The following is a 10,839-nucleotide window of genomic DNA, read 5'->3' on the forward strand; positions in this document are numbered from 1 at the left end:
TGCCCTGGGCACACAGATGTGGGGGCCCGTGTTTGCACACTCATGGAGAAGGGGCCTGGCTGGGTGTGGGGGTGGAGAACTCTCCGGCCGGCAGCTCTGGTACACAGAGACACAGGGACGTACACACAGACGTACACAGAAACACACACACACCTCTCTTCAGCTTGGGGCCCACAGCCTCCCACCCTGACCTCGTCAGTGGAAGGAAAAAGGAAAACCACCCAANCCAAATCTGGCATCCTGGCACATAGCTGACTGTGAAAGCTACACACTCACCACTGGAAGAAAGGGCTCTCATGTTTGTTCCTTGGATTTCAGTGGATTGAAATCAATCCAGTCCCACTCCGGATCCGCTCTGGAGAATTTCACATCTCCTAAGACATTAGGCCCTGCCCAGGGCGGACGTCTGGACTGTAAGACCTTTTGTCCTTCTCCAAGGACGTTTTTGGATCCGGCTGCCCTTTCCTCCTGTGGGGTTTTCCCTCCTGCAAGGACAGATAAATCACTGGGTGTGAGGAAAGAAATAGGGCCCTTACCTCTCAACCTAAGTAGAATTAGCTCCGTGTGGACCCAGGACTTCAATTCAGGGGCGTTCTTAAAAACTGCTGGCAGTGTCAGCGAGCTCTTTGGGACCTTGGAGTAGGCATTTCTTAGATACGCGGTAAAGAGCTCTAACTCTAAAGTGAGAGGCTGGTACTTCCAAATGCATTAAAAACCTGTCGATGAAAAATCACCATAACGAAAGNTCCGTGTGGACCCAGGACTTCAATTCAGGGGCATTCTTAAATACCGTGCCGGCAGTGTCAGCGAGCTCTTTGGGACCTTGGAGTAGGCATTTCTTAGATACACGGTAAAGAGCTCTAACTCTAAAGTGAGAGGCTGATACTTCCAAATGCATTAAAAACCTGTCGATGAAAAATCACCATAACGAAAGCGAGGGGGAAATTAAAGATGAGACGCTCACAACAGGAGCAGCGGGTGTGTGCGTCTGTCTGGGGAGCCATCAGTCAGCCCTCTCCTCCCGGCAGTCTGGGCGTTGGGCACAGAGGGCTCTGCAGGGGTCCGCTCCTTGCAGGCCCTGAGAGACCCTGGGACCCACCTCCTCACAGCTCTTCCCTGTGTCCTCGACTGCCCTCCCCAGGACCCAGTGCAGCTAGAGACAAGCAGGTGGGTGAGTCAGGCTGTGGGTCTGAATTGTGGGCACCTATGTTCCAGCCATGGGGGCGGGCGGGGGCAGGAGGAAGTGGCTCTGAGTCAGAGATCCTGTGGGGCTCGTTTTCCAGGACACTGACCTCCCTGTGGCCCCAACAGTAGGCCAGATGGAGAAGGGCATGGGCTGTGGCTTCTGACCCGTGAGCAAGTAGACACAGGCATACAGAGGACAGAGACATAGATACACACACACACAGACACATACAGATACGCGCAGACACACAGACACGCAGAGACACACACAGGCCCTTGGGCAGAGGCAGCGGCAGTCTCCACTGGGTGGGACCCCAGAACGAGGCCAGAGCTCCGGGGCAGCAGGAGGAGGGGTTCCCCTGTAGCCCCAGAGTGTGCATGTCCGGCTGCCCCCTCTCCAGGTCCCACTCGAACCTCTGCTCCTGAAAAGCCAGTCAGGGCTCCTGCTGGACTTGTCGGTGGCCAGTCTCCATCCGCAACAGTGACGGGAGCACGGGAGTGCTAGTCTACAAGAAGGCGACCTCAGGGGGACTTGGAGCAGCAGGACGGGGCCTCCAGGTCAGAACCCTAAGGGATGCGGGGAGTCTGCATCAGGCACGTGGAAAGTTCTTGAGTGGACAGGGGGCTCAGAAGGAAACCCCGGAGAGCAGACCCCTGGCCCCTGCCCATTGCTCCCGCAGGCCGTGCAGGGCCGGTGGGGTCTGGCCCTGGTCCCAGGAGACCCTCCAGGGTTCGGGTCAGCAGAGCCGGTGCTTGGCCACCCTCTGACGAGCACAGACTGTTCCGCACAGCAAAACGAAGCACTTACTTGGTGGGGGGGATCCAAAGTCTGCAGGCCGCTCCATGAGCTGATGGCCCTCGTTCTCTGTGTATTTGAGAGAACTAAATCATCGGCAGTATTCGCCTCTTTTATCTCCCAAGACCTCAAGTGCCAGCCAGTCCCCCAAGGCTTGTGTAGGAAGAATCTGCTTCCGCAGTCCAGGCTGATGTGGAGAGCCCAGTGGAGCCAGTGGCACCCAGGGACTGGGCCCTCCTCAGGTCGCCTCTCTGCTGTCCTGGGCTCTGAGGGTCCATGCACAGGGCAGTGGCTTTGGTGGGGCCCAGTTGGCCTTCTCGGTGGCATCCTGCCTTACTTGCCTGAGGTGCTGAGTCTGAGCTCGGGGCTGGACAATCACCCCAGACCCCGGCAGGCCCAGGGCCCTAAGGCTTTCCCTGATGTCCACAGCTCTGTGTTTGCAGGGCTCTGTCGTACAGCTTGTGGGCGGGAGAAGCGGCCGACGTGCTGACTCACCAGGTCTCTGGTCTGAGGGCTGCTGCCGCCAGGAGCCAGACCAGCCTTCCCCCGCTGGGAGGAGCCCAGAGGCTGGGGCACTTGGTAGGAGCTGCAGGCTGAGGGCCCAGCCTCTAGACCAGACACCCGAGAGGCTGGAGCAGCTGTCTGCACTCAGGGCAGCAGGGTCACAGCCCTACTCTCTCCCACCGCACCCTGCTGCACATTCAGCACCAGGCAAGGGAGGGCCCCCACTCAGACCCACAGCGGACCCCAGCCTGGGCTTCAGATGCTGAGAGCTCCCAGCTCCTCTCGTCAGGGCCCAGGTGGGGACACCCAAATCCCATCCCAGGACAAGCTACAGAGCAAACGAGAGAGCAGAATGAGCCCATCAGAAAGGCGGGGAGCATCAGATATGGTGTAATCTCCAGGCGACCTGGCTTGAGATGTAATCCGAGTTTTCCCCTCCTTACCCACCAGCCGGTGCTCACCGCTTTGCTCTTCCTTCTTTTCAAGCAGGTGGGCTGGGTGCCTTGGGAGACAAGCATGTCAGCAGAAAGCAAGGACAAAGGAATAGCTTCTTGGATTTTGGTGTAAAAGCTCAGCCCTCAGTAGGGTAAAATCAGAAGGATTTGGGAAGAAACGTGCTGAGAGCCGGGCCGCTCTGGAGGACCCTATGCGGTCTGCAACAGGGACTGTCCTGGCCGGGCTGCCCTTCCTGCAGGCTGGGTGCTGCCGTTCCCCCACACACACATGCTAACACACGCGCACGCACACATGCGCACTCTGCGTGCTTGCACCAGGCGGAGGGAGAAAGACCCTTCCACCTCTGCACCTCGATGGTACTGACTGCAGCCAGCTGAAACGCATGCACGGGCCTCTCTGGAGGGCTGCTCCAGGAGCCGAGCTGTGAGACTGGCCACACAGCAGGAATGCAGGCCTTGCTCTGAGCCGGGTCACACGCTGAAGGGACCGGCGTCCTGACCAAGCCGGCACCGTGTTTACCGCGAGTCCCCGGGCCGGCAGGGCGTCTGCGCATGAGAAAGGCAGCCACTGTGTGATTGGCTGAGTGCAAGTACACCTGTGGGGGAAGGGAGGGACGNGGGGGCACTTCCCCCAAAACTGAACCCAGCGGACTACAGGTATGGAAAGGAACCTTTCTCCCACTTTCTGACTCTCAGGGAGAAGGGATCATGATGTCAGCAGAAACGTGGCTGTCTGAGAGGACTACCCTGGGAGCAGCTGCCACGTGCTTACGTGGCCATCCAGAGACGGCTGCAGCCGTGCTGGGCTGCGAGGCTCCTGCGCCATCCGGCTGTGCGCCCTGTCAGAAGAAAGAGTGACGTGCTGGGGGACCGGGCATCTTCTGCAGGGAGAAGACGCCGCTGAAAACCAGCTCTGACTGGCTCTGTGTTACAGAACTTGTACAAAAGCATAAAAAGTAAGTAGCTTAGCTTTCGAAGAAACTGGTTTCTTGAGGTCACAGCAGCTGTAACGTGAAATGGGCTGCATGAGGCAGGGCACCTTCGAGGGTCTCAGCTGGACCAGGCTCAGGGCCAGGACATCTGAGCGGCCCAGGCTGCCAGCCCAGCCCTCTCCGTGGCAGCGTCCACGTCGGCCCATGAGCTGGGTCCGGGCTGTGGCCAGATCAGATGTGTGTGTGTGGGTGTGTGTGCCTATAGGCGAGTGTGCTGTCGGAAACCGTGGCTTTGGCCTGGGCTGACCCTATGCCCTCGCTGCCTTGGCTCCTCATCTGTGTCAGACATCACGGGGAGAAGGGAAGGAATGGGTGGGGTGGGCCTGGCCGTGGGGTGAGCCACAGAAAGGTCACGCTCAGGGCAAATGTCACCCCAGCAAAGGAGAAGCCTCCATAAGGCCACGTCCGCACTGGGCCCCACGGGCTGTAATCGCAGCCTTGAGCCTCTTCTCACACCCCGGCTTCCCTGTGGTCTCTCCGGATAGCACGTCCACACCCGCACTCACACCCGCTCCTGTCTGGCTTCCGCCTCCAGCCCCGTGCATTATGCTTCTCGGAAACCGGCGCTGGGTCCCTCTTAGGGCTTCTTCTCCTTTGCTCGCATTTTCTTCTTTTCTCCTCCTGACATACTTTGCTACATCATCGTGCAAAATTAAGTCCAAGACGATTTCAGGCAGGTACTCCCCACCCTGAGGCAGGTTTTAAAATAGCTACAGGACGGAAACCTGTTTTGTAGTCGAGTGCTGTGAAGACTCTGGTGGTGCTGACTGCATTTTCCGTTTGCAGACTTGCTGGTGTGAGTCCCACGGGGAAAACAAAATTGCTGATCTATTTCCTCTGATGGGTTTGCTTCCTTTAGAAGGGGTCCGAATAAAGCTCGGCGTAGATCCCTGCTTGTTCCTGCCCTCTTGGGAAAACTGAATGTGTAAATCTTCACTGTCCTTACTGATCAAGGCCAAATCACAGATTTCAGTTACCACAGTGGGAAGCGCCATGCGGTCATGAAGGGTGTAGGAGGGAGGCCATGCCGTGGTCCCTAATGCATCAGATTGGAGAAGGGCTAAGGAGGGGGAAGTGGGCTCTTCGGTGTTTCCGTGGACATCTCCCATCTGCTCACTTCCCGCCAGGGTCACTGTCCTGAACTCTTTGTGGAAGCTGGTATTTTTCTCTTCGACTGTGATGCCTTCTCTTGCTCGACCTTCCTGAATCCCCTTGTCTCATTTCCATGGACGTCTTTGTCCTCACGGACCTTTGGTCCTTCTGCTTCATTGCAGATATAAGTCCAAACAAGATGGAAAAGGATGCGGGGTCCAGCCCTCCCCTGCAGCCTGTCGGTGTGGAGCTGCCAGAGGTCCTGTGGCATTTAGGTGGGAAAGCCGCTGCAGGTGCACACAAGGGGCAGGGTCTGTGAGAGCCCCAGGGGTGGCCCCAGGGCGTGTGCAATTTCTGGAGATTTGTCTGTGCAAACGCTTAGCGGAGGGGCAGATAGGAAGGCCTCCTGACAGCAGGTTGGAGGGGGAAGCTGAGGGAATGAGGTAAAAGGTGTGGTGCAGGTGGAAATGGGCCACGAGCGCAGGGCCCCAGAGAAGGGACAGGCGTGTGTGAAGCAGGCGGGCTGCATCCCTGCATGGAGGTGCCAGTAAGGCCTCTCCAGGCGGGTCCCAGACTCGGCCTGTCGGGCTCGCCCGCTCTGGGCATCTACCTGCTTCGTCCTTGCTGACTCCAGTCCCAGCAGGAGCAGGAAAGACCAGGAAGACCAGGAAGACCGGCCTGAAGCAGGTCTCCCATTTTCTCGGGAGAAAGGACTCCTTCCGCTCCCCTCCGCTCGGACACTTGGTTTACGCCTTGTGCACACGTGTGCTGTTGTCCTGAGGAGTGCAGCCTGTATCCCGCCACTCCCGTGATAGAAAGCAGGAAGGCGATTCGTCGTCCATTATCAGACTGGGAGGACCCTGCCTCGGGGTCAGCAGCTCCGACAGGTGGGGTCCACTCCAGCCTCCACCCCACCGGCTGGCGAGCCTGGCTAGAACGACCCCCCACCTCCGTGCACCCTCGCTAAGGTGTCTTCTTTGCTGACTCAGGAGACACCCCAGCTCTCGTGGCCCTGGACATGTCCCTTGAGCCCCTTCCCGGGGTGCACAGATGTGGGGAGGCTCCGGCCACCCTGTCTGGGGCAGGTCAGGAAGCATCGAGACGTCCTTGCGTTCCGCTGCCGTTGCCTTTTCTCCTCTTACGATTCTTTCCGACGGCAGTTGAGATTAGTCCTGTGCCCCTGGGGCAGTGCCCGGGCTCTGTCACCTAGATGCTAACTCCAGTGTCTTCACCCCGCTCAGTGCTCGCTGGGCTTCACCGTGTGGCTCCTTCTGGCTCACAGTCCTCTGACAGCCAGAGTCAAAGCCAGGGCTTGGGACGCCCACCCAGCCCTGGAGTCCACGTGAGAGGTGGGTCGGGCCTCAGCGAGTGACGTCGGCATGCAGAGCCGATTTCCTCCTGTGCGAGAGCAGGACAGCACCTGCTTCGTGAGCTGGTGGGGCCTGTGGGGCCTGTGGGGGTGATTATACACTATTAACTGACAGGAAGTGTATGAAGCAGCCGTTAGCTCACAGTGAGGACCAGGGAACGGTCCTAAATAAATGTCATCGATTTACGTTCCCGAGCGAGCTCGGGTTGCAGTCTCGGCTCTCGGTCCTGCGGGAAGCTCTTCCTTGGCTGAATGTACTGGGCGCTTAGCGCCTTGTTTGCACCTGCGTGACCCCAGATGAGGGACCCATCTTTGGACCCTCTGCATTCTCTCTGTCCACCATACCCCCCTCTTGGGCTTTCTGCAAGCGTCGGGGCAGTTCGGAGATGACGTGAGATGTGCTGTTTCTCCAGGACGCGGAGGAAGAAGGTGGACGCCCAGGACCAGCCCCCTTCCTCCCTGGAGGCTGTCAGCTGGGCTGCGACAGGGCAGCCTCAGGTCAAGGGCACCAGTGGCAGCTGCAGCTATGGGTGTGGGGTGATGGCTGGGGGGAGCAAGTGGAATCACACGTGTGTCCTCGGGGCTGTGGTTTGCACCTGGTCCAGAGGGCACACTCCCGGGAGAAGAGTGGGCTCTTGGAGGTTCCGGCTCAGCTCCTCGAGAGTGACCGACCTCTTGGGAAGCTGGTCTCTACCGGCCCATCTCCTTGGCTTCGGGGCCCTCTGTACCCAGCAGGCCCCGGGTGACGTGGCCCCTGGGAGTGTGCTTGGTGTGTGTGCACGTGTGCCTGTACATGTGGGTGTGCGATCTCTGCCCTTGGGGCCTGGTGGTCCCCATCCGGGTGGGGTGTTCCAGGCTGCCCTGCTGACCACTGGCTGTACCCCAGCACCTGGAACAGACCCAGCAGCCTCTCCACCAGCACTTCTGATGGACGAACACCCCCTGGAAGCCTTTTGTTCCCTGCTTTCTGTGAAGATCTGAATCCTGTTTCTGCTGTTTCTGATCATATTTACCTTCGAAATTAGCCCTTGGCCGTTTGGAAGCTTCCAGGTGCTGGGGACCCTGTGTCTAATTGCTGCTGGTGTGAGCAGTGATGAGCATGGCCAGATGTGGGAGCTGAGAACCACAGTGTGATCAGCCGTCGGGCTCTGCTGTGCGTGGCCCGGGGTGTGCAGTCTTCTTGGCACGTGGCCTGACACACCTGTCTCCCGGTGGGGCGGAGGAGGGCGGGCAGGCATGGGATCTTCCTGTGTCCTCTCTTACAGGGAAGACTGCTGTTCAGCATCCCCTCTACTCACAGCTGTCCCTTGACTTCTGGGTGCACCTTGCACTCACCCTGGACCATCAGCATCTGAGGTGAGCTCACCTGCGGGGACAGGGACCCAACACTGCTCCTCGCAGGCCACTGGTTCTGGCCAAGCTGGAGGCTGGACGGTGCCTGAGGGAAAATCTAGTGAGAGGACAGCCCTGCAAGGGAAGCAGTTCTCAGTGCTGCTTCCCCTCCTGCTCCCAGCTGTGGTGTGCACGGGCCATGGCATCGCAAAGCTCAGAGGCAGTTCCACGCAGTGTCCTCCACGGAGGGCTCCCAGGACTGGGCAGACAGAGGTCCCGCCTCCCAGGGAGTCCTGCCTGGAGGTCTGCTCGGCTGCATGCACCTGTCCACCTCCAGACGCTCGCACCATGTCTGAGGGTACAGTGTGGCACAGCTGGGGGAGGGGGGAGGCTCTCCCGTGAGGTTGAGGTGCAAGGGGCAAGGTGAAGGGCCCCTCATCCCTAGCAGTGTGTGAACCAAGGTATAGGTGGTATCGTGCTGTGTGTGGCAGCAAATGTGGGCTCAGATCCTGATGGGCACCCCCCGCTCACCGAGGAGCTGCGGGAAAATCACTCGACCTCCCTCATGCCCACTCCTCTCCTGCCCTTGTCCCTCCGACAGGGAAGTCGAATGAGAAGCTCTCTGTTAAGTACTCAGGACACTGCCAGCTCATGGTGAGTTCCCCGTCCACATTGGGAAGCAACTGCTGCGGAATTGTTCTCAGCGCTGTGGAGGTGCTCCCCTGAGGTGGTGACACCAGGCCTGCAGCGTTCAGCACGACTGCCCACCTGGGGCTTTGAGCTCCACCCTCCCCTGCCCCACTTGGTCTCTTTCTGCAGCCATTAGCCCTCCTTACTGCCCCTCAGGCTCACCGTGCAGTTCCCACCTCAGGGCCTTTGCATGTGCTCTGCGTCCCCAGATCTGCACTTGGCTGGCTCCTTCCCATCAATCAAGTGGCCCCTCCTCACACAGCCTGACCCCCGCTACCCCCACTGGAGAGCTAAAGCTCCTCCTGCACCCCAACCAGCTGTACAGTCATCACCATATTTGTTCTCTTATGCTATAGGGTTAATTTAAGGAACACGAGCTGGAGGAAGGCAGTCACTGACTCTGTTGCCATAACACGGGGTATGTGGTGGCTACTTGGTAAGCATGTGCTGGGTACACTGAGTGAACTGAGTGAACGAAGAAATTATTATTTTTTTAGAGATCACGACCACGTTGTTGTTCAGGAATAGCCCTGCCCAGCTCTTTTCCCAGGTTCAGTGTCCACTCTCTGTTCTGTAACATGTACCTTTCAGTCTCAGTTGGGAACCCAGTTAGCTCTTAATTGGACTCCAATTTTTTTTTAAAGATTTTATGTATTTGACAGAGAGAGACAGCCAGCGAGAGAGGGAACACAAGCAGGGGGAGTGGGAGAGGAAGCAGCAGGCTCCCAGCTGAGGAGCCTGATGCGGGGCTAGATCCCAGAATGCCGGGATTACGCCTTGAGCCGAAGGGAGACACTTAACGACTGAGCCACCAAGGCACCCCTGGACTCCAATTTTAAGCAAACCAGTGACTTCACCCTTTAAAAGTAACTTTAAAGCAGCTCTAGGGTAATGGGCATTTGTGTCCACAGTTTATAGAATTCAGCTCTAAACTCTGCAGAGCTGCACTCAGAACGCTAGTGCTTAAAAATGGCTTATCCACACATGTCCTTTGCTGGGTGAAAATAGCCTCTCGGTGTCATGTGGTCAAACTGTGTGGGTGTGCAGGGGACCTTGACTGTGTGTAGAGGACACAGGGACTCTGCCTGTGCTCAGAGCCTCTTCTCTGAGCAGGTCGGGACTGCAGGGGTGCGTCGTCGGTCTGGGGAGCACTCCTGTTCTAATCTGGGGAGCTCCCTGAGCCGCTCTGGAAGTCAGGGACCCGCAGATGGGGCTGTAATAGATTCCAGGAGGTAACTGGTCAAATAAATTTACTTTTTAACCCCCGCTCCCAAACAATCCCTAGTGGAACAATTAACACGTAGACACCGAGCTCTAAGGAAGACAGCTTCTAGATCATTAACATTCTGGGGAGGGGGGCTTCTGCCATCGAACGGCTTCGCTGCCGCACACATTTTCTCTTGAGGCTGTTGCGACGACAGACCCCGCTTCTGGTCCTCACGTGCAGCCCCGGGAGGAAGCTCTGGCCACCTTGGGTCCAGGGGTGTCCTCAAAAAAAAGACACCCAACCTCACACGCAGTTGTGCTGAGCACAGGTCTGCCCTCTGGTGGCACTTCTGTTTGTTCCACCTGCTGACCTCCAGGGACATATCAGTCCTTAGTCCCCACCTCCTGAGGGTTGGGACAGGGGTTGCCAAGCCCAGAGCCTCGCTCCCTGCCACTGCGTTCATTCCCTGCGGCAGGGTCGCAGGGACCACGAAGTCAGTGCAGAATTACTCTCTTGAAGTTCCAGAGATCCAAAGACTAGGCGAGTTTCATGGGGCTAAACTCAAGGTGCCGGCAGGGCTGGTCCCTCTGGAGGCTCCTGCCCCTTCCAGCATCTAGAGGCTGCTGGTCACCCCTTCGTCCATATTCCAAGCCGTCTCCTGTCTCTGCTTATGGTGTCACAGCCCCTTCTTCTCTGTTCTGATCTTCTCACCTCCCTTTATGAGGACCCCCCCTCCCCGGTAATTCAGGTGCTTATCTTCATCACATCTATGGATGCCTCTGGCTGTGAGGTCCCACTGTCACAGGTTCTCGCCATGAGGGATGTGGGCACCTTTGGGGGCCCTGATGGAGCCCATTACACCCATGTTCCGGTGTGAACCATCCTACAGGTACTTCGTCCTTGGACCCAGGCTAGAGCCCCAGCTGCATGTCACAAGAGCCTGTAGTGGGGCCCTCTCCCCAGTGTTCCCGAAAGAGGTTGGCTCGCACGGTTCAGAAGGGCCTTCTCATGAGTGGTTTTTAGCCAATGGCCAGTCACTGTGGCTGCAGTCCTCCCTACCCCAAGCAACCATGAAGTGGAAAACAGAAATTCCCCAAGACTATGNCCCCTTGCTCCTTCCTGACAGGGAGGCTTGGATTTGGTGCACAACTAAAATGGCCCGCCCCCAGTAAGGTCCTTGAAACTATCCTCTCTTCTCATCATCCCTGAACTTGTCA

At 57.9% G+C, this 10,839-nt stretch overlaps 1 long non-coding RNA gene across 7 annotated transcripts; it reads left to right on the plus strand.

The window, feature by feature from the left end:
* Nucleotides 1–762: 762 nt before the first annotated feature.
* On the plus strand, nucleotides 763–10,709 carry LOC117798860. 7 transcript variants are annotated; one of them, XR_004622915.1, is made up of 4 exons: nucleotides 763–1,743; nucleotides 3,637–3,896; nucleotides 7,659–7,749; nucleotides 8,327–10,708. It is a non-coding gene; the product is annotated as an uncharacterized LOC117798860 (long non-coding RNA). The 7 variants fall into 7 exon arrangements; XR_004622918.1 differs by lacking the exons at nucleotides 763–1,743; nucleotides 3,637–3,896 and adding an exon at nucleotides 7,907–8,083 and having other exon boundaries at nucleotides 4,686–7,749; nucleotides 8,327–10,709; XR_004622919.1 differs by lacking the exons at nucleotides 763–1,743; nucleotides 3,637–3,896 and having other exon boundaries at nucleotides 4,686–7,749; nucleotides 8,327–9,647; nucleotides 10,512–10,709.
* Nucleotides 10,710–10,839: the final 130 nt, after the last annotated feature.

This window comes from Ailuropoda melanoleuca, unplaced genomic scaffold (genome assembly GCF_002007445.2).
Source record: "Ailuropoda melanoleuca isolate Jingjing unplaced genomic scaffold, ASM200744v2 unplaced-scaffold364, whole genome shotgun sequence".
Lineage (NCBI taxonomy): Eukaryota > Metazoa > Chordata > Mammalia > Carnivora > Ursidae > Ailuropoda > Ailuropoda melanoleuca.